We start from the raw sequence: 20181 nt of genomic DNA, 5'->3' as shown, positions 1-20181 counted from the left end.
GAACTTAACTGGACATGCAACAAGAGACTGGTTCCAAATATGAAAAGGAGTAAATGAAAGCTGTATATTGTCACCCTGTTTATTTAACTTATATGCAGAGTACATCATGAGCAACGCTGGGCCAGAAGAAGCACAAGCCGGAATCAAGATTGCCCAGAGAAATATCAATAACGTCAAATATGCAGATAACACCACACTTATGGCAGCAAGTGAAGAGGAACTAAAAAGCCTCTTGATGAAAGTAAAAGAGGAGAGTGAAAAAGTTGGCTTAAAGCTCAACATTCAGAAAATGAAGATCATGGGATCTGGTCCCATCACTTCATGGGAAATAGATGGGAAAACAGTAGAAACAGTGTCAGACTTAATTTTTGGGGGCTCCAAAATCACTGCAGATGGTGATTGCAGCCAAGAAATTAAAAGACACTTACTCCTTGGAAGGAAAGTTATGACCAACCTATATAGCATATTAAAAAGCAGAGAGATTACTTTGCCAACAAAGGTCCATCTAGTCAAGGCTATGGTTTTTCCAGTGGTCATGTATGATGTGAGAGTTGGACCGTGAAAAAAGCTAAGCACCAAAGAATTGATGCTTTTGGACTGTGGTGTTGGAGAAGACTCTTGAGAGTCCTTTAGACTGTAAGGAGATCCAACCATTCCATCCCAAAGGAGATCAGTCCTGGGTGTTCATTGGAAGGACTGATGCTGAAGCTGAAACTCCAGTACTTTGGCCACCTGATGTGAAGAGCTGAGTCATTGGAAAAGACCCTGATACTTGGAGGGATTGGGGGCAGGAGGAGAAGGGGACGACAGAGGATGAGATGGCTGGATGGCATCACTGACTTGATGGACATGAGTCTGGGTGAACTCTGGGAGTTGGTGATGGACAGGGAAGCTTGGCATGCTACGATTCATGGGGTTGCAAGGAGTCAGACACGACTGAATGACTAAACTGAACTGAACTGACAGAGGCAAAAACTTTCAGCCTCTTGATAATCCATCCTTGAATTCCTTTGATTAAAATTAAAAAATTCAATATCTTTGTCAGCTACTCATTTATGTTTACCAAGCTTACCATGTTCTAACAAGTATCTCTATATTTTCACACGAGTCACCCCTGGCTGCCACTCTGACGTTGCTGCACTGACACCTCCCTTATATTATTTCAGAATTCTGTATTTTCCATTTTGTCAGATATATTCCAGATCCTTAGATGTTAATGTCAACACTTTTTCTCTTTCTAGTGTCATGTAGTGTCATGTACTGGCCATCAATCCTGGATTTCAGAGGACAGTCAACACGGATCTTCATAACAATGTGGGAAACTTTCAACTTACTGAGGAAGGCAGAATGTCCTCCAGGCTCCTGCAGAACATAGTCAGCTAGTGAGTTTGCAGGCCTTATGCAGCTTATCTGCTCCAGTAAGCAATTCTTTGCCTCTTTATTTTTATCTTTTCTTCCACTATATGCCATTTTAGTTTTTGTATTTATATCTCACTTAGGGAGAGCTATCACTTTCTCCAACTTCCAAAAGCCCATCTAGCAGTGTGTAAGTACTGTCTTCTCTCATCCTCGTCAAAATATATAACCTGTATTTTTATGGGAGAGTGCTTGCAATTGGTCTAGCTCCTTCAAGCTCCAATCCCATGCATACACAATTCCTGCCACTGCTACTAAATTAATAAATCCTGTCTTTCTTTGGTATGTCATTCTCTTTCTTTTTTAGCAAATTTAGCATGTATCTGTCCAGACTTTACTGTCAGTTAATCTTAGTTTTTAGTTTCTGGCCAGGACTGGGATTAGAGTAAATCTAAGAAGGTGAAATGTACATTGTCTTTCAAGACAGAAAATAGCATTGTCTTCAAGGAATAGAAAAAGACTGACTTTTAATATGAAAGGATAGACTACTTCTAAAGAATTAATCAATACAGAAACATCTCTGGTTGAAAGTTTCCCAAGTGCACTGACATAGATTTTTTCATCTCAAGATTTTGGGGAGAGGAGGACAGTGATCTCATATGGATGACAAAATAGGTCATTCCCAATTTCAGTCCCCTTCATGAGAAGACAAACTAGAAACTGTTTATATACAAAACACCATTGTGAAAATCCCAGAACCCAGTGATAAGGCTGAAGCATACCCCTGGACCACAGAGACCAAGACAGACCAATAAAAAGGGTAAGAGGATTAGCTGCACTCTGACATAGCTTTCCTTTTCCATGCTCGCACAGGATTCACACTGTATCATTGCTTCATACTTAGAGGGAACAGAGCCAGTTCAGACCTGACCCTCAGGGTTTTTGCTGTAGCAACTTGGAACCCAAACTCACTCTTGATAGGGTGGTGACAGCCACGGAGCATAGCAAAAACCCCAGCTCACACTTGGCTTTGGTTCTAGCTCCTACATTTCCAGCCCCACCTCCCACCAAGGTGACAGCTGCCAGCACACAGGGGGAAGATGTAACCAATGATTATTTAAGATTCAGCTCTCCCGCCAAGGCCACGGGACACATACAGACTTCATAGGGAAACTTCCCACAAAGCTACCCCCCTTCAAGGCCAGGATATGTAACTGTTTCTTCTATTTTCACAAAGTCAGAGAAAGTTAAGCAAACATGGGAACACAGAAGAATTTGTTCAAGTGAATGAACAGGAAAAAAAACCTAAAGAAACAAGTAATGAAACAAAGGTAATGAGTTGCCAAAGAAAGAGTTCAAAGCATTAGTAATAAAACTGCTAATTGAATTACGAAAAATAATAGATGAGCATAGTGAGAATTTTAATAAGGAACTAGAAAATATAAAAAAGAGCCAGTCATAGCTGAGGAATACAAGAATTGGAGTAAAAAACCCACTAGAAGGAATGAAATGAAGACTAGGTGATAAAAAAAGAAAGCATAAGGTCTTTTCATGATCTGGAAGATAAAATAATAGAAATCAACCAAACAAAACTGCAAAAAGAAAAACAAATTTAAAAAAAGTGAGAAGAGTCTAAGGAATCACTGAGACAACTTCTTTATAAGGATCCCAGAAGGAGAAGGGAGAGACCGAGGAGGGTGAAATGTATGTGATGAAATTATGGCTGAAAACTTTCTAAACCTGAAGAATGAAAATGACATTAAGGTACAGGAATCACCAAGAGTCCCAAATAAGATGAACCCAAAGAGACCTATGCCACAGAGGTCTATCATAGTTAAAATAGCAAAAGTTAAAGATAAAGGGAGAATTCTAAATACAGCAAGAGAAAGACAGTCACATACAAGAGAACTAAATATGGCTATCAGCTGATTTTTCTGCAGAAACTCAGCTGGCAAGAAAAGAATGTCATTATATATTTAAAGTACTGAAAGAGAAAAATCTACAAACTAGGATTCTCTCCTCAGCAAGACTACTATTCAGAATTGAAGAAGAGATAAAGAACTTCTCAGACAAACATAAACTAAGAGAATTCATAAATACTAAACTGACACTAAAATAAACATTAAAGGATTTTTTTAATGGCAAAGACAAGGCCACAACAAAGAAGAATTTATAGAAGGGGAAAAAACCTCACTAGTGAAAGCAAATATATATAGTAAAGGCTGTGGATCAACCACTTAAATAAGCTTGTACAAAGATTAAAACACAAAAATTTCAAAATCAACTATAATAAATAGCTAAAGAATAAGCATGAAGATATAAAGTATGACATCAAAAGAACAAAATGTGAGGGAGTAAAAAATCATAGATCTTTTAGAAAATGTTTGAAATTAAATGACTATCAGTTTAAAATAAGTAGATATAGTTATAGGTCAATATATATGACCCCCATGGTAATGATAAATCAAACATCTACAATAGATACACAAAATTAGAGACAAAGGAAAGCAACCATACCAATAAAGAAAATCAAGCACAAGTGAAGAAACTATAAGAAGACTAGAGCAGAAAACAACTACAAAAACAACCAGGAAACAAGTAACAAATGGAAATGAATACATTCCTATCAATAATCATTTCAAATGTCAATTGATGGAGTAAATGTTTCAATCAAAAGACAAAGAGTTCATGAATAAAAACAAAACACAACAAGACTCACCTGTCTCTATGCTGCTTACAAGAGACTCACTTCAGAGGAAAAGTGAGGGGATGGATAAAGATATTCCATGCAAATGGAAATGACAAGAAAGCTGGGGTAGCAATACTCATATCAGACAAAGCAGACTTTAAAAACAAAGCCTATAACCAAAGACAAAGAAGGGCTTTACATTATGATAAAAAGGTCAAAGCAAAAGAGGAACATATGTTAATAAATATATAAAGCAAATATTAATAGACATAAAGGGAGAAATTGATAGTAACATGATAATAGTAAGGGACTTTAATACCCCACTTACATCAGTGAACAGGTCATCCAGACAGAAAAACATCAGTAAGGTAACAGAGATTCTAATGGACACAATATACAAGCTAGACTTAAAAGTTATAGGACATTCCATCCAAAAACAATAGAATACACATTCAAGTGTACATGGAACATTTTCCAGAACAGATCACATACTGAGCCATAAAACAAGTCCCAACAAATTTCAACAAATTTAAGAGGCTATAAATTATATCAAGCATTTTTTGCAACCACAATTATATGAAACTAGAAATCAATTACAGGAAAAATACAAGCAGATGGAGAATAAACACCATGCTACTGAAACACCAATGGGTCAAAGAAGAAATCAAGTATAAAAAAGATGAAGGAAATTCTGTCATGTGCTGAATCTTGAAAGCATAATGTTAGGTAAAATAATTATATAGAAAAATATAAATTCTGTATGATCTTATATATTTACATATGTGGAATTCTGGGGGGAAAAAGAATTCAAAGAAACAGAGAGTATATTGGTGATTGGTCAAAGGGTATGACCTTCCAGTTAAAAGAGTAATAAGTAATGGGGATCTAATACATAACTGGGTAACTATAATTAGCAATACTGTATTGTATACCTGGAAGTTGCTAAGAAGTAGGTCTTAAAAATTCTTACCATAAAAACAAATAATTGTGTGATGTATGGCTGTATTAACTTATTGTGGAAATCATTTTGTAATATATATGTATATCAAAATCATCATGCTGTACACCTTCAGTTCAGTTCAGTCACTCAGTCGTGTCCAACTCTTTGCAACCCCATGAATCGCAGCACGCCAGGCATCCCTGTCCATCACCAACTCCCGGATTTCACTCAGAGTCACATCCATCGAGTCAGTGATGCCATCCAGCCATCCATTCCTCTGTCATCCCCTTCTCCTCCTGCCCCCAATCCCTCCCAGCATCAGAGTCTTTTCCAATGAGTCAACTCTTCGCATGAGGTGGCCAAAGTACTGGAGTTTCAGCTTTAGCATCATTCCTTCCAAAGAACACCCAAGGCTGATCTCCTTCAGAATGGACTGGTTGGATCTCCTTGCAGTCCAAGGGACTCTCAAGAGTCTTCTCCAACACCACAATTCAAAAGCATCAATTCTTTGGCACTCAGCTTTCTTCACAGTCCAACTCTCACATCCATACATGACCACTGGAAAAACTATAGCCTTGACTAGACGGACCTTTGATGGCAAAGTGATGTCTCTGCTTTTCAATATGCTATCTAGGTTGGTCATAACTTTCCTTCCAAGGAGTAAGCGTCTTTTAATTTCATGGCTGTAGTCACCATCAGCAGTGATTTTGGAGCCCAGAAAAATAAAGTCTGACACTGTTTCCACTGTTTCCCCATCTATTTCCCATGAAGTGATGGGACCAGATGCCATGATCTTCATTTTCTGAATGTTGAGTTTTAAGCCAACTTTTTCACTCTCCTCTTTCACCTTCATCAAGAGGCTTTTTAGTTCCTCTTCACTTTGTGCCATAAGGGTGGTGTCATCTGCATATCTGAGGTTATTGATATTTCTCCTGGAAGTCTTGATTCCAGCTTGTGCTTCTTCCAGCCCAGCATTTCTCATGACGTACTCTGCATAAAAGTTAAATAAGCAGGGTGACAATATACAGCCTTGACGTACTCCTTTTCCTATTTGGAACCAGTCTTTTGTTCCATGTCCAGTTCTAACTGTTGCTTCCTGACCTGCCCACATAAATGCTATATGTAGTTCTATCACAATAAAGCTGGAGGAGAAAAGAGGGGTCTCACTCTTTCCCAAACAACACCCTAACCTTGGCATAGCATATTTTCTCAAGCTGATAATTCAGTCTTCTCTAAAGCTCTGATCTTCTTATAATTAACTTCTGGGTCTGGTCTTCTGCTTTCTACATCTGGCTGTAGGGAATGAAAGTCTCTTCAGGTTCTACAGAGGAAATCCTCTGGTTTTCACATTTCACTTTAAATTGGTGATTGATAGCCTACTCCTTTGTCTTTCCCAGTAAACTGATGACATTCAGCAGCAGCCATTCAATTCTATTGTCCTATATTTACTGCCTGCTCTGAGCCTCTCTGATGTCTTTTAGGATTAGCTAGTTTGATCTCCAGTCCTGAATATTCACTAGAAAGACTAATGCAGTAGTTGAAGCTCCAATACCTTGGCCACCTGATGCAAAGAACTGACTCATTAGAAAAGACCCTGATGCTGGGAAAGATTGAAGGTGGGAGAAGGGGATGACAGAGGATGAGATGGTTGGATGGCATCACTGACTCGATGGATGTGAGTCTGAGTGAAATCCGGGAGTTGGTGATGAACAGGGATGCCTGGCGTGCTGCGATTCATGGGGTTGCAAAGAGTTGAACTCAATGAACATGAGTCTGAGCAAACTCCAGAAGTTGGTGATGCACAGGGAAGCCTGGCGTAGTGCAGTCCATGGGGTCACAAAGAGTCAGGCACAACGAAGTGACTGAACTGATTGACTGCGCTTCTCAATCGTCAGAGTTATTGCACCCATCAATGCCTTCCCTTCTACTGGTGTGTATCTTAGTTCATCATTGGTAAAAATTTGACAAATCGCACAATTACATCGTATCACGGAATATGTCTTGATATATATCATCACACATAATGAAGTATGCATTGCCATCTGACTGGCAGGTGATCAAGCTCCAAAATCTTTCAGAATCTGTTTCCTTAGACCACCCAAATTTGGGTACCAACTCTTAAGTTTCATTTACTGTGGAGCAGAACCTGGGATAGAGATTTGAATTCAAGAAATTTAATGTGATTGAGAGTAACACCCATGGAGGAGTAAGGCAAGTAGGAATGGACCAAGGAAAAATCTAAGCTACAACGCTGTTTTAACAAGAGACAATCAATTCTATGAGACTTCTGAAGTTGCAACGGTTCACAATCATATCCAAAAAACACAAGGGGACCACATAGATTATTCCCAACAGGATTCAATCAAGATATATGCCTCAGGGAAGATAAGCATGTGTGAGGCAAATTCCTTTGTCTGAGAGCAATTCCTGAGGGTAGAATTAGCTATGAATAGTAACTCTTGTGTCATTAGGGGAACTGATTCCTGAAGTGAGATCTAGGTGACACACTACAGCATTCAATATAAATACCTTGGTGAAAATTTTTTATAAATATAAGTGATAATCTCCAAATTTATTGTATCTCCAAATGCTGAATTTGTTTAAAGCATATCTATTTTAAACTTCTTTGTAAAGTTATATAAACTCCAACCAAATGAAAATCACTTTTAGTTTATAATATAATCCCTCTAAGATATAGTAAAATTGTTTATGATTCATAATAATAATTTTTTAAGATGTCTTTATGTTTTATTAGGAGTAAAAAACCAAAGAACGGAGCTCTCATCTATGGAAACACTATGACTTCTTCAAGAAATAGTGTGAAACTCAGCTTCTCTGTTAATTAGTATATTTTCACTGATATTTTCAACATACAAACAATCAAAATTGAGAAATCCCAGTCTTTATTGGGATTTAAAATATATCTGTATAGAGCATAATAAAGTTTTAAATAGAACAATAGATTGATTTTTTTTTCTAAACACCTCCTTTTTCAATGAAAAACATTTTCTAAGATTAACCACTGTAGTTATTAGGCCTTTTGAGAGCACTCTGAGGGCTGAGAAAAGTTAAACAGGAAGGTGGGAAAAAGGAAAATAAAGATTTCTCATTAGAAACTTTAGTTTCTGATTTCTAATTTTAAAATGTGAGTATATATAAGTTCAGGATCCATTTCCCATGACAGATGATATATGTCTCACACCACTGTAAAACCACTCTCACATGACCCTTTTATCATGAAGTCAGATAATTGCCTGTAGTATATCTTCATGGTTTTCTGCCTTCTCCAGAGTTCAGAGTTTCTTAACGCTGTAGGAGTGTTTTGTCTTTGTTAGTGATTGTACTTGCAAGATTCAGTCTAAGTCTCCCATTAAAAAAAAAAAAAGTTCTGATCTTTTCCAGTTTTCATATGTTAACTGGAGAAGTTCAAATCCAGTGTCATAAGTCAGATAAGAATAAACACTATTCCATCCCTCTTTTTTTTTTTTTAAGCAGCTCCCATAGATGTAGACATCAATAAATGCAAAATGATAATGGAGGAAAAAGAACATCCAAGAAAGAATGGGAAACCTAAAGAAGACAGCCCAGTCTGTTTTGCTCTCCCCAATAAATTTCTGTGTAAAAATTTCTGACTGTATATAGATGCATAGACATAGAATTTCTCAGATAAAAGAGAAGATGGATGAAGATGTTCCCTGCCCTTAATTAGGGGCCACCAGGGAAACCCCTAAGAGTGGTGACAAGACAAACCTAAACTAAACTAACCTAAACTCAGTACACCCCCGGGAGATAGCCAATGCTGTCAAAATTCTGAGGCCTCATGAAAAGTGAAAGCGTTAGTCGCCCAGTCATGTCCTACGCTTTGCCATCCCATGGACTGTAGCCTGCCAGGCTTCTCTGTCCATGGAATTCTGCACACAAGAATACTGGAGCGGGTAGCCATTCTCTTCTTCATGGGCTCTTTCCAACCCAGGAATCAAACCCAGGTCTACTGCATTTCAGGTAGATTCTTCACCATCTGAGCCATGAGGGAAGTCCCCATGCTCAGTAGTAATAAGTCTCAGGGCCCCATGCTTAGCAGTAATAAAGCATGTAACCCAATTCCATCAAAGAAGTATCATGTAAACATTAGTGAAACAGACCACTCCACCCCAACCCAGGCAGCAGAGTGAGCCAATCTCTCTACCCACAGAATGGCTGGGGTTGAGGATTTAGGTTAGAGTGCTTTTAAAGGAGCCTTACAACCAACCAACATACAAGCAAGCTCAGGCTATTCTGCTGGGCAATAAAAGACTGAGGAGAGAGACCCCAGTCATTCCAAACAAGGCAAGTAAACCAAGCAACTATAAGGAACATTGTCTTAAAGATATGTGAGTTCAGATAAACCTGGTTCATTGCAAAATGACACTCAAAATTTCTAACCCATAAAATCATAAATTAAATTGTTACTGTTTTAAGCCATTAAGTTTTGGGTTAGCTTGCTATACCACAAGATATAACTAATATGTCTACAATGAAATTGTTTTGTTATATATTTTATTGAATTTTAAGCATAGGTACTACTTATCTAGTGCCCGATCATCAGAAGAGGAAATCACTGAAAAACACTAATATTTAAAATGTTTAAGCTTGCAAGTCTAAAACAACTTTGAGTGGAAAGCTTTTATAAGGTTAAAGTTAGAATAACTAGGTACAGAACATACATATATTCACAACAAGTTGTGTTCGTGTCCATAAATTCTTGAACCTTGATGACTATTCCTCTCAAATTCTCTAAATCACTAAATAAAAAACTTCAAATATACATTCTACATAAGTACATGTACAGACTAATTGTTATTCCCCTTTACCCATTCCAGTATTCTTGAGCTCCCTTGTGGCTCAGCTGGTAAAAAAATCTACCTGCAATGAAAAAGTCCTGGGTTCGATCCCTGGGTTGGGAAGATCCCCTGGAGAAGGGACAGGCTGCCCACTCTAGTATTCTGGCCTAGAGAATTCCTTGGACGTCGACAGGGTCGCAAAGAGTCGGACTCGACTGAACGACTTTCACTTTCACTTTGAGTTTCAAAGTCTTTGTTAAAATGTTGAGAAATATGCACTGCAGGCAGATCCTTTACTGTCTGAGCCACCAGGGAAGACCATATATATTTTTATTTTACTTCATAAAGTTAAGAAAAAATCATACAATAGAAAAGGTACCTAGTGAGAAATTTTCTTCACTATTTCCACAAAGGACTGCAATGTTAAATGTCCAGAAAAATCAATAAACATGCTTCTCTCTTTGAACTAAGGAACATTCTCATGAAAAAAGATGGAGGGAAAAATCTACTGGAAGAGAAAATTAAAATAGGTTTTGAAACACAGAAAAAAATTATTCCAAATGACTGGTACCTCTTATTTTATGATATATCATGCAATATTCTAATACTGCAGGTTCAATCTGACACATCAACATCTTAGACTTTAAATAATTAGGGACAAAAATCAGTAATAATTAACAGTATAGCTAACTTGCCTACAGGAGGTAAAATAAAAACCCATAACTCTGACTCATTTCAATGTTAATAAAAATGGCTAGTATAATTATACTTTAGTTTATGTTAGAAATGTGAATATCATCACCACTGGATAACCTGTTATTGGTAGGAATAAGATATATCTAGTACACATTTTTTAACACCATATCAGAAGCAGTAATTCATTGACTACCCATATCATTTACAAGCTCTAATTTAGGTTGTAAGAACAATTGCTTCCATTGTAATTAATTCTAGCCAGGGAGTTAATCAGGCATTCATCTTTATTGGTTCACTACATGATTAATATGTTCTTGTTTGTTAGGGTGAAAGAAGACAGCATGTCTGATTTGGACAGGTCAGATCTTATGGCTCTTATGTCAAGCTTTAAAACAGACCAATAAAAAGGGTTATTTTTGTTTTATGTGAAAATTATGGGGGAAATATTTCTGAAAAGTGTATGAAAAGAAGAGGTCACCAATAAACATACTTCAGATTTCAAGTGAAGGATTGAGAAGAAAGATATTCCCCATAAATTATATGATGAAAGAAAAGTGACATTGGTGTGTAGATGAGTTTGAATCTTTTATAATTGCCATATCTGAAAACATAGCCTTGTTCATAGAAATAATTAGGTCTAAAATATGAAGTTGGGGTGGGAGAGGGGTAAAGACACTATAATGGGTCCTAATAGTTTTTAATGTTTGAAGGATGCCAACAAAGTAATGTTGAAAGGTGAGTTATTCCATTCATCCTACTAGCTAACTCACGTGTGGGCTTCACTAAGGAATCCTGCTGAATATACCTGGAAGTTTTCAAGTGAAATCAAAGCAAATTAATTCTCACAGGGTGGTAATTTTTCTTTGCATTTATTTTCCCCAGCATAACACTCTTCCCATCAAACACTTTGGAGGCATGCCTATTGAGGGCTATAATGTATTCTCACATCACAAGACAGTCAGTACATGTAGATAGATATGAGTTCACAGAGATCATTTATTTATTCCACTAATGATCTGTCAACTCCTCTCCCTATTGTAATAAATGGCTAAGTGGTTACCTAAGCAACCGCCTAGATTTTTCAGGAAGGGTGTGACCACCTTGTCCATTTTAAAGATACCTGGAAGCAAATATATTACTCCAGGTTTAATATAATCCTAATAACAGATCAATTAACAAGTGATTACCTGCTTTACATAGCTCTTATTGCCTCATTAATTTTTTGAAAAATGTTCAGGCAATGTAATATCTTTTTCCATTTGTTACTGTTATAAAAGTAGTCAATTAACTTTTAAATCACTCATTAGAATAATTTAATGTTATCATCCAGGAGTTATATTATAGTTGCAAGTATTTTCAATGCTTTAATCAAGGTATCCATATAATCCCAGAAATCTTTCTATTTGTGATTTATACTATATCCAACAAATGCCAACAACATACAGGTGAAACATAATTTTCTTAAATATCCTTTTTCAGATTAATTATTAGGAATACATGTTAATATGCAATAGGGCATTAAAAGAATTCAGCTATCATTTAAACTCCAGGTAATTTTTTTAGCATCAGCTATGAATAAAAATCTAACAACTCTTGGGGAAAGATTGATCAGGTCCAGAAAAGCTTTAAAAGAGCCACACTATTAGGGGGCATTTAAGGGTAACTTTAGACAACAAGACTAATAAATACTGGAATTTCAGACTTATAAATACAGCAGTTGAAAGGTAAGATAATACATAAGGAACTGGAGAGGCAGAACAAAAAAGAAGAAGAAGAAAAACTGATGAGTAGCAGTCTAATCCAAAACTATATCTGAGTCTATTTTTGTATCATTTTAAATTGTTCTTGATGCAGGGACTTTTAATCTTTCATCCCAGTTTAGTCATGCATTTTGCCTACCAAGATAGAATTTAAGCTATACCATGCTCTTCCTCACTCCAGTATTTTGGTCATCTGATGCAAACAGCTGACTCATTGGAAAAGTCCCTGATGCTGGGAAAGATTGAGGGCAAACGGAGAAGAGGGTGTCAAAGGATGAAATGACTGGATAGCATCACCAGTGCAATGGACATGAACTTGGACAAACTTTGGGAGATGGTGAGGGACAAGGAGGTCTGGCGTGCTGCAGTCCATGGGATCACAAAGAGTCGGACACAGCTGGGTGATTGAACAACAAATGCTGTTCCTTGATCTAGTTAATATTCCATGCAAAATTCAAATAGCAACATATTGTCTTTATGGAATAAGTTTACATCATGTCAAGCTGTGGGTAATACTTTAGAAAAAATATAACTTCGATCTGTGAGGAAACTATATCTGCACTCCTATCTTGGAATATTTGCTAATAGTTTGGTAAACGAACTGTATTAGTGAATCATTACTAACAAATCATGTTGTGTCCTATCTAGCCTTAGGTCAAGTTAGTACAATAAATCCTCTAATCTATGCCAGCCAAGAACATGTATCTATTACATGGTAAGACATTTGTTTTTCACTGTCTTTTCAAATGTATTGAACAACTGGACAACAAAAAATTGTTTGTTAAACCTGTAGGAATAGAATATACTTTTATGTAATTGCCTTGTACAAAAATGGCAACATAATAAGAAAGTCTCAAATGATCTGAGCGCCGAAGAATTGATGCTTTTGTGTTTTTTTTGTTTTTTTAATTTTATTTTATTTTTAAACTTTACATATGCTTTTGAAGTGTGGTGTTGGAGAAGACTCTTGAGAGTCCCTTGGACTGCAAGGAGATCCAACCAGTCCATTCTGAAGGAGATCAGCCTTGGGAGTTCTTTGGAAGGAATGATTCTAAAGCTGAAACTCCAGTACTTTGGCCACTTCATGTGAAGAGTTGACTCATTGGAAAAGACTCTGATGCTGGGAGGGATCGGGGGCAGGAGGAGAAGGGGATGACAGAGGAATGGATGGCTGGATGGCATCACTGACTCGATGGATGTGAGTCTGAGTGAAATCCGGGAGTTGGTGATGGACAGGGATGCCTGGCGTGCTGCGATTCATGGGGTCACAAAGAGTCGGACACAACTGAGTGACTGATCTGATCTGAATCTTAGTTACAGATGCCAAGTCTCAGTTGAACTATTCCTTTTCAGAGCCACACATTTTCCAGGGATTTAATGAAAAATCAAGCTTAGAAATGGCTGCACAGTGGTGGTCTTTGGCTTTATGATGCTTAAAATCAAGACTGTGAAAACAACAAAGTAAAATCTTAGAATAATAAAATTAATGTAATTAGTTGTACTATTTCAAGTAATTTTCAAAACAAAATTCTTTCATACTTGGAATTGGGAGAAATGTTCAAGAAAACTTTTTTTTAAATTATATTTGTAAGTCAGATTTTACAAAGTGAGAGCAATCATGGTTAAACTGTCACTTAAAATAACTTTAAAAAGTGGGTTGTGTTGATTTTTGCATGGCATCTGTTAAATGTTTTATTTGAGAATATTCTAAAATGTATTGTTTTGTGAATTGATATGTGAAGAATCTCTTCCTTTGCAATAACCAGGTAATAAGCCAAAATTTATTTGACAAATATTTAATGATATTATCACATCTTTCTAGAATTAAGACTATTGACAAAAATTTTTTGTTACTTGCTAAAACGTGAAAAATATTTTTTTTGGACAAATCACTTCCTGTTTAATCTACTTCTTTTGTTATAAATAAAGTCACCTTCTGTCTATCTTATACTCAGAAGTTGCATCTGTTTTGACAGAGACATTAGAGAAAAATAAGCATCAAAAAGAGAATTGATAATGGATTTGTCAATACATGGAAGAACAAAAAACTAACCTAGTTCCATGTTCAAACTCAAAGAAAAGGATGGACCTTCAATAGCAAAATTTCATGGATTTCTTCAATCATGAAATATCCTGTTCTCATAAAAGACAGCACAAAGAATTCCATTATATCGTATGCACATCCTTAACTTTTCCATTTTCAAAGTAGGCTTAGAAAGAACAAAGGACTTAGAACTGTTCAATGACATTATGCTAGAGGAAGTACTGTACTCAGGGTTCCATTCTGCCATCTCAAAGAGATTTATTTTTTTTAGCTGTCAGAGTGCTTTTTAGCCTGTAGATAGTGTATGAGCAGGGAGAATTCTGTCTGTTCTTTTAAAAATAGTCCAAAACATTTCAGTCTTTGTGAAAATTTCTTGAAGCTTAAATAGGAAATAAATTCAAAGTCAAATTCCCTATTAAGCCATCCATGTTACTTGTTTCTTATTCCACTGAGAACAGTACATCATAGTTCTACTGAGACTAAAATAAGCTCAATATAAAAATGGGAATAAACTATAGAAAAGTCTTTGATTTTACCTGAAAGTCAAACAGATCTTGAAGTTATACAAGGACACTTCTAGTTTTTTGTTTTGTTTTTAGGGTTACAAAAATATTACAGTCACCTATTTTAGTGGCCATGTCTTACTTAAAATCACCTTATAGAAAAAAAATAAAACTTGCCTACATACTTTGGAAACATTTATATATAGATATGTGTGTGTGTATAAATTTGGAGACCTATGAAAAATATACACAAAAATTTGCCATTTATTTATGAAATATTTCATTGAAAAATCATTTTTTAATTGTTGGAAAAAATCAGTGGGAAAATAGAATTGCTGGGTCAGTGGAGTTGACTTCAAATAACAAAACTTTTATTTTGCTGTTCTTAATGTATCAAAGACTCAATTTTAATATTTAATGTGGTCAATTCTAAGGTTCTGTGTATGACTGGATTTTTGGAATTCTGAAATATTTCATTATTATATACTATACAAAGAAAATAAAATTAAAAGATTAACTTGATAAACATTTGATACTTCATTTCTGGTCATGCAATATTTCATTCTACTTAATAGTGATAATATTAAGATTCATATCATCTACTTCTGAGTAGCATTGAATGTTCTTATGAAAAAGAGAAGTAGATTAATATATTATCTGGTCATCTGACACAATTTTTAAAAAATAGTAAATGACACTTTTTCAGATCTTAAATGATGGTCATGGTATTTATCTCCAAGGGAGTATTAGCATACAATTCTGAGGTGCAAAGAGCAGGGACTATCAAGCTTCAAATATAGGAGATTAAATATTATCTGAAATTAGAAAAATAATCTTAATTTTATTGCATAAATATATTTTCTGAGAAAGGTGGTATTAGAATATTTTCATGGTATCATTCATACTTCATCACAATTTTTCTGATTTCTAATACTTTCTCATCCTCTCACAAACACACACACACTCACATGTGCATACACATTGACAGCAGGGGTCGGTATTTTGTTTTGATATTTTTCCAACAGCAAACTTTGTCTCTTTTTAAAAATCTCTTTAAATGTTAAAATACTTTAAAGCATTTCTTTATTACTACTGCACTTCATAATTTTTACACCATATAACATTTAAAACATTCATAAAATATTCAAAATACATATAAGAAATTATGAAAGTATAATAACAAAACAAACACTTGTCAGTTGCCACTCAGCACAAGCATGAGAACTTTCATACCTATGTATTCTTTCCCTAGTCTCATGTATGTCCTCTTTTCCTAGTCCAGCCCCCTTATCCTTCCATTTTAAGAAAAAATCCACTGCTCAACTATCCAAGAAAATTTCAAACTGATTTTCTAAGTGGTTGAACAAATTTAAATATCCAAAGAAAATGAATTGAATCCTACTTTACTCTGTATCAGCATTTGTTATTTTCAGATGTTTACATTTTTTCAATATACTGATTTGCCTTTTTCTGATGACTAAGTAGATTAAGTATATTTGTTTTGGTCATATGCTTTTCAAGTTCAGTAAAATACATGTTGTATTAGTTACCTATAGCTGTGTAACAACTCATCACAAACTTTTTTTTTTTAATTTTATTTTTAAACTTTACAATATTGTGTTCGTTTTGCCAAATATCGAAATGAATCTGCCACAGGTATACATGTGTTCCCCATCCTGAACCCTCCTCCCTCCTCCCTCCCCATACCATCCCTCTGGGTCGTCCCAGTGCACCAGACCCAAGCATCCACTGTCGTGCATGGAACCTGGACTGGCGACTCGTTTCATGCATGATATTATACATGCTTCAATGCCATTCTCCCAAATATTCCCACCCTTTCACGCCAACTTAAGTCATTTAAAAAAAAAAATTATCTCAGCATTCCCGTGGATCACAAGTCTAGGCAAGGCTAGTTCCTCTGCTTAGAGTTTCACAATGCAAAATGAGGCCAACCTGCATTTTCACCTGGATACTTAAAACTGGGGAAGAATTCATTTCCAAGTTCATCCACACTATTGGCGTTCTTCATCTTATATGACTATAGGACTGAGGGCCTAGGTTCCTTGACAACTGTCATGGGAAGATACCTATAGTCCCTAGAAGTTATCCTAGTTACTAAAGTATGCCAACATTTCTCTGCCATAAGAACTTTCTCAGAATGGTAGTTTACACTTCATTAAGTATGCAAGAAGTCTCCAGCATGTCTGCTAGCAATCTTATGCAAAATAATTCTGAGACTGACATTTCATCACCTCTGCCACATGCTGTTAGTTAGAAGTAATTCATGGGCCCTGGCCATACTCAAAAGGAGGGGATTACACAATGCTTGAATACAAGGAGGCAGGAAAGTTGGCAGGGGCCACCCTAGCACAGGTCTGCCGTAACTGTTCGTGTTTTTAGCCTATTATTTTATATGATATTTTTATCCTTGGCAGTTCATTTATTTTTGTAGCTATTGTTATTTTGTCAGTTATTTATGTTGCACATATCCACTGCTAGCATGTGACTTATCTTTCTACTTTTTGATGAAGAAACATTCTTAATCTTAATGTAATCAAATTCATCAGTTCTTTTTCTATAATTATTGTTCTTTAAAAAGGAAAGATAACCAAAATATTTCTTAAAAAATTAAGTTTTGAATTTTAGTTTGAATTGATGTTTCTAAATTCTATCATCTGTTCTGTGTGTCAGTGTATACAGCCATGGGCTTAATGTTATACTATATTAGCTTTATCAGAAGCTTTGATAACAGATAAGGAAAATTTTTTTTATTCTTTTTCAAGAGTGACTAGGCTATTATTAGCAGTTTCCTCTGTAATATACATTTTAGAACTTGTTGTTTTTCAGTTGCTAAATCCTGTCCAACTCTTTTGCAACTCCATGAACTGTAGCACACCAGGCTTCCCTGTCCTTTACTATCTCCTGGAGTCTGCTCTAACTCATGGCCCTCAAGTCGGTGATCCCATCCAACCATCTCATCCTCTGCTGTCCCCTTCTCCTCCTGCTTTCAATCTTTCCCAGCATCAGGGTCTTTTCCAATGAGTCTATTCTTCACATTAGGTGGCCAAAGGATTGGAGCTTCAGCATCAGTTCTTCCAGTGAGTAAAAGGGTTGATTTCCTTTATTGACTGATTTGAACTCCTTGCTGCCCAAGGGACTCTCAAGAGTCTTCTGCAACATCACATCTAGAAGGCATTGATTCTTTGATGCTCAGCCTTCTTTAAAGTCCAACTCTTACAACTCTTAATCTTAGAATTAATATCTCGTTACTATCTACCATCTTTTAACATTTCAGTTATGTCAAATATATAGGCCAAACAGGAAGACATAAAAATTTTGTTACGGAGTCTTTTTATGAACATATAAAATCACTTAATTTAAATCTCCTTTAATGTCTTTTGATGTAATTTTATAATTTTTATTCAGTTTCAGGCACAGGCTTTAGTTTTAATTCAAGTTAACATAATTTTGTTACCATTGTAAACTTTTTAAATTATTTTTTTTATGGATTGTGATATCTGAAGCAAAATCATAGAAGACATTGAGGATTCTGTCTTGTTATCTTGAGTTACTTGCTCTGGGGTAAGCCAACTTCAATACTATGAAGACACTCCACTTGGAGAGGAACTAAAGCCTCTTGCCAACAGCCACCAGCAAAGAATGCTGTCTGCTAATAGCCCCATGAGTGAGTCATCACGGAAGTTGGTCCTCCAGCCCCAGTCAAGCCTTCTATCCCAAGGCAACATCTTGACTACAGCATTTTGAGAGTATTTGATCCTGAAACACCCAATGAAGCTACCTCTGAATTCCTTACCCAGAGAAACTCTAAGCGCATAAATGTTTATTGTTTTAAGCTACTAAGTTTGGGGGTAATTCATTATACATCTTTCAAATAGGTTCAGTTCAGTTCAGTCATTCAGTTGTGTCCAACTCTTTGTGACCCCATGAATCACAGCACGCCAGGCCTCCCTGTCCATCAACAACTCCCGGAGTTCACTCAAACTCACGTCCATCAAGTCGGTGATGCCATCGAGTCGTCTCATCCTCTGTCGTCCCCTTCTCCTCCTGCCCCCAATCCCTCCCAGCATCAGAGTCTTTTCCAATGAGTCAACTCTTCGCATGAGGTGGCCAAAGTACTGCAGTTTCAGCTTCAGCATCATTCCTTCCAAACACCCAGGACTGATCTCCTTTAGAATGGACTGGTTGGATCTCCTTGCAGTCCAAGGGACTCTCAAGAGTCTTCTCCAACACCACACTTCAAAAGCATTAATTCTTTGGTGCTCAGCTTTCTTCACAGTTCAATTCTCACATCCATACATGACTACTGGAAAAACCTAGCCTTGACTAGATGGACTTTTGCTGGCAAAGTAATGTCTCTGCTTTTCAATATGCTATCTAGGTTGGTCATAACTTTCCTTCCAAGGAGTAAGTGTGTTTTAATTTCATGGCTGCAATCACCATCTGCAGTGATTTGGGACCCCAAAAAAATAAAGTCTGCCACTGTTTCCACTGTTTCCCCATCTATTTCCCATGAAGTGATGGGACCAGATGCCATGATCTTCATTTTCTGAATGTTGAGCTTTAAGCCAACTTTTTCACTCTCCTCTTTCACCTTCATCAAGAGGCTTTTTAGTTCCTCTTCACTTTGTGCCATAAGGGTGGTGTCATCTGCATATCTGAGGTTATTGATATTTCTCTGGTTAGCAAATATTAAAAGAAAAAAATAAGATAAAAATCATATGAGAAATTAATCACCTTCATTCAATGAAATCTAAATTTATACAACAATAACATAAAAGTTTTAGCTATCATATTACACACTGAAATATGTAGGGGTATACACAAACAGACATTTTCATGCATTGCTGATGGTGATATAAATCATAGAATTCTCTGAACAAAAAGCCTTAACACATGTATACTAATTTCTGGTTCAACTTGTTCAACTTATGATTCAACTTAGTACATGTGTTGAATTTTCTCCCTTTATAATCAAAATGCCAATCAGCAAATGGGCACAGTGCTCAAACTAATTTCAGCCTACTCCAAAAAAACAAAATTAAAAAAAAAAAAAAGGGAAAAAGAAAACCTTCAGAACATCAATGAAGATCCCTTCCATATAGACACCGACAGCTGAAGCTCCTTCCTTACTTCCCTTAGACTTTTAGTGTGGCAAATTCAGACTCCTGCAAATCTCAACTTTCTCTTCTCCTTTCATCATGGACACGCTTGAACAGGGACTCATACAGTCATGGAACCAATTTATTTTGACTCCATTTTTGAACACAGGCCTCCTCTGCTCTATTATATATAAGCAAACAGAGACCAACTCAGATACATGAATGGAGCCAATCTGAGAAGCAAAACAAACAT

This window comes from Bubalus bubalis, chromosome 1 (genome assembly GCF_019923935.1).
Source record: "Bubalus bubalis isolate 160015118507 breed Murrah chromosome 1, NDDB_SH_1, whole genome shotgun sequence".
Classification (NCBI taxonomy): domain Eukaryota; kingdom Metazoa; phylum Chordata; class Mammalia; order Artiodactyla; family Bovidae; genus Bubalus; species Bubalus bubalis.
This window is presented reverse-complemented; position numbering follows the sequence as displayed.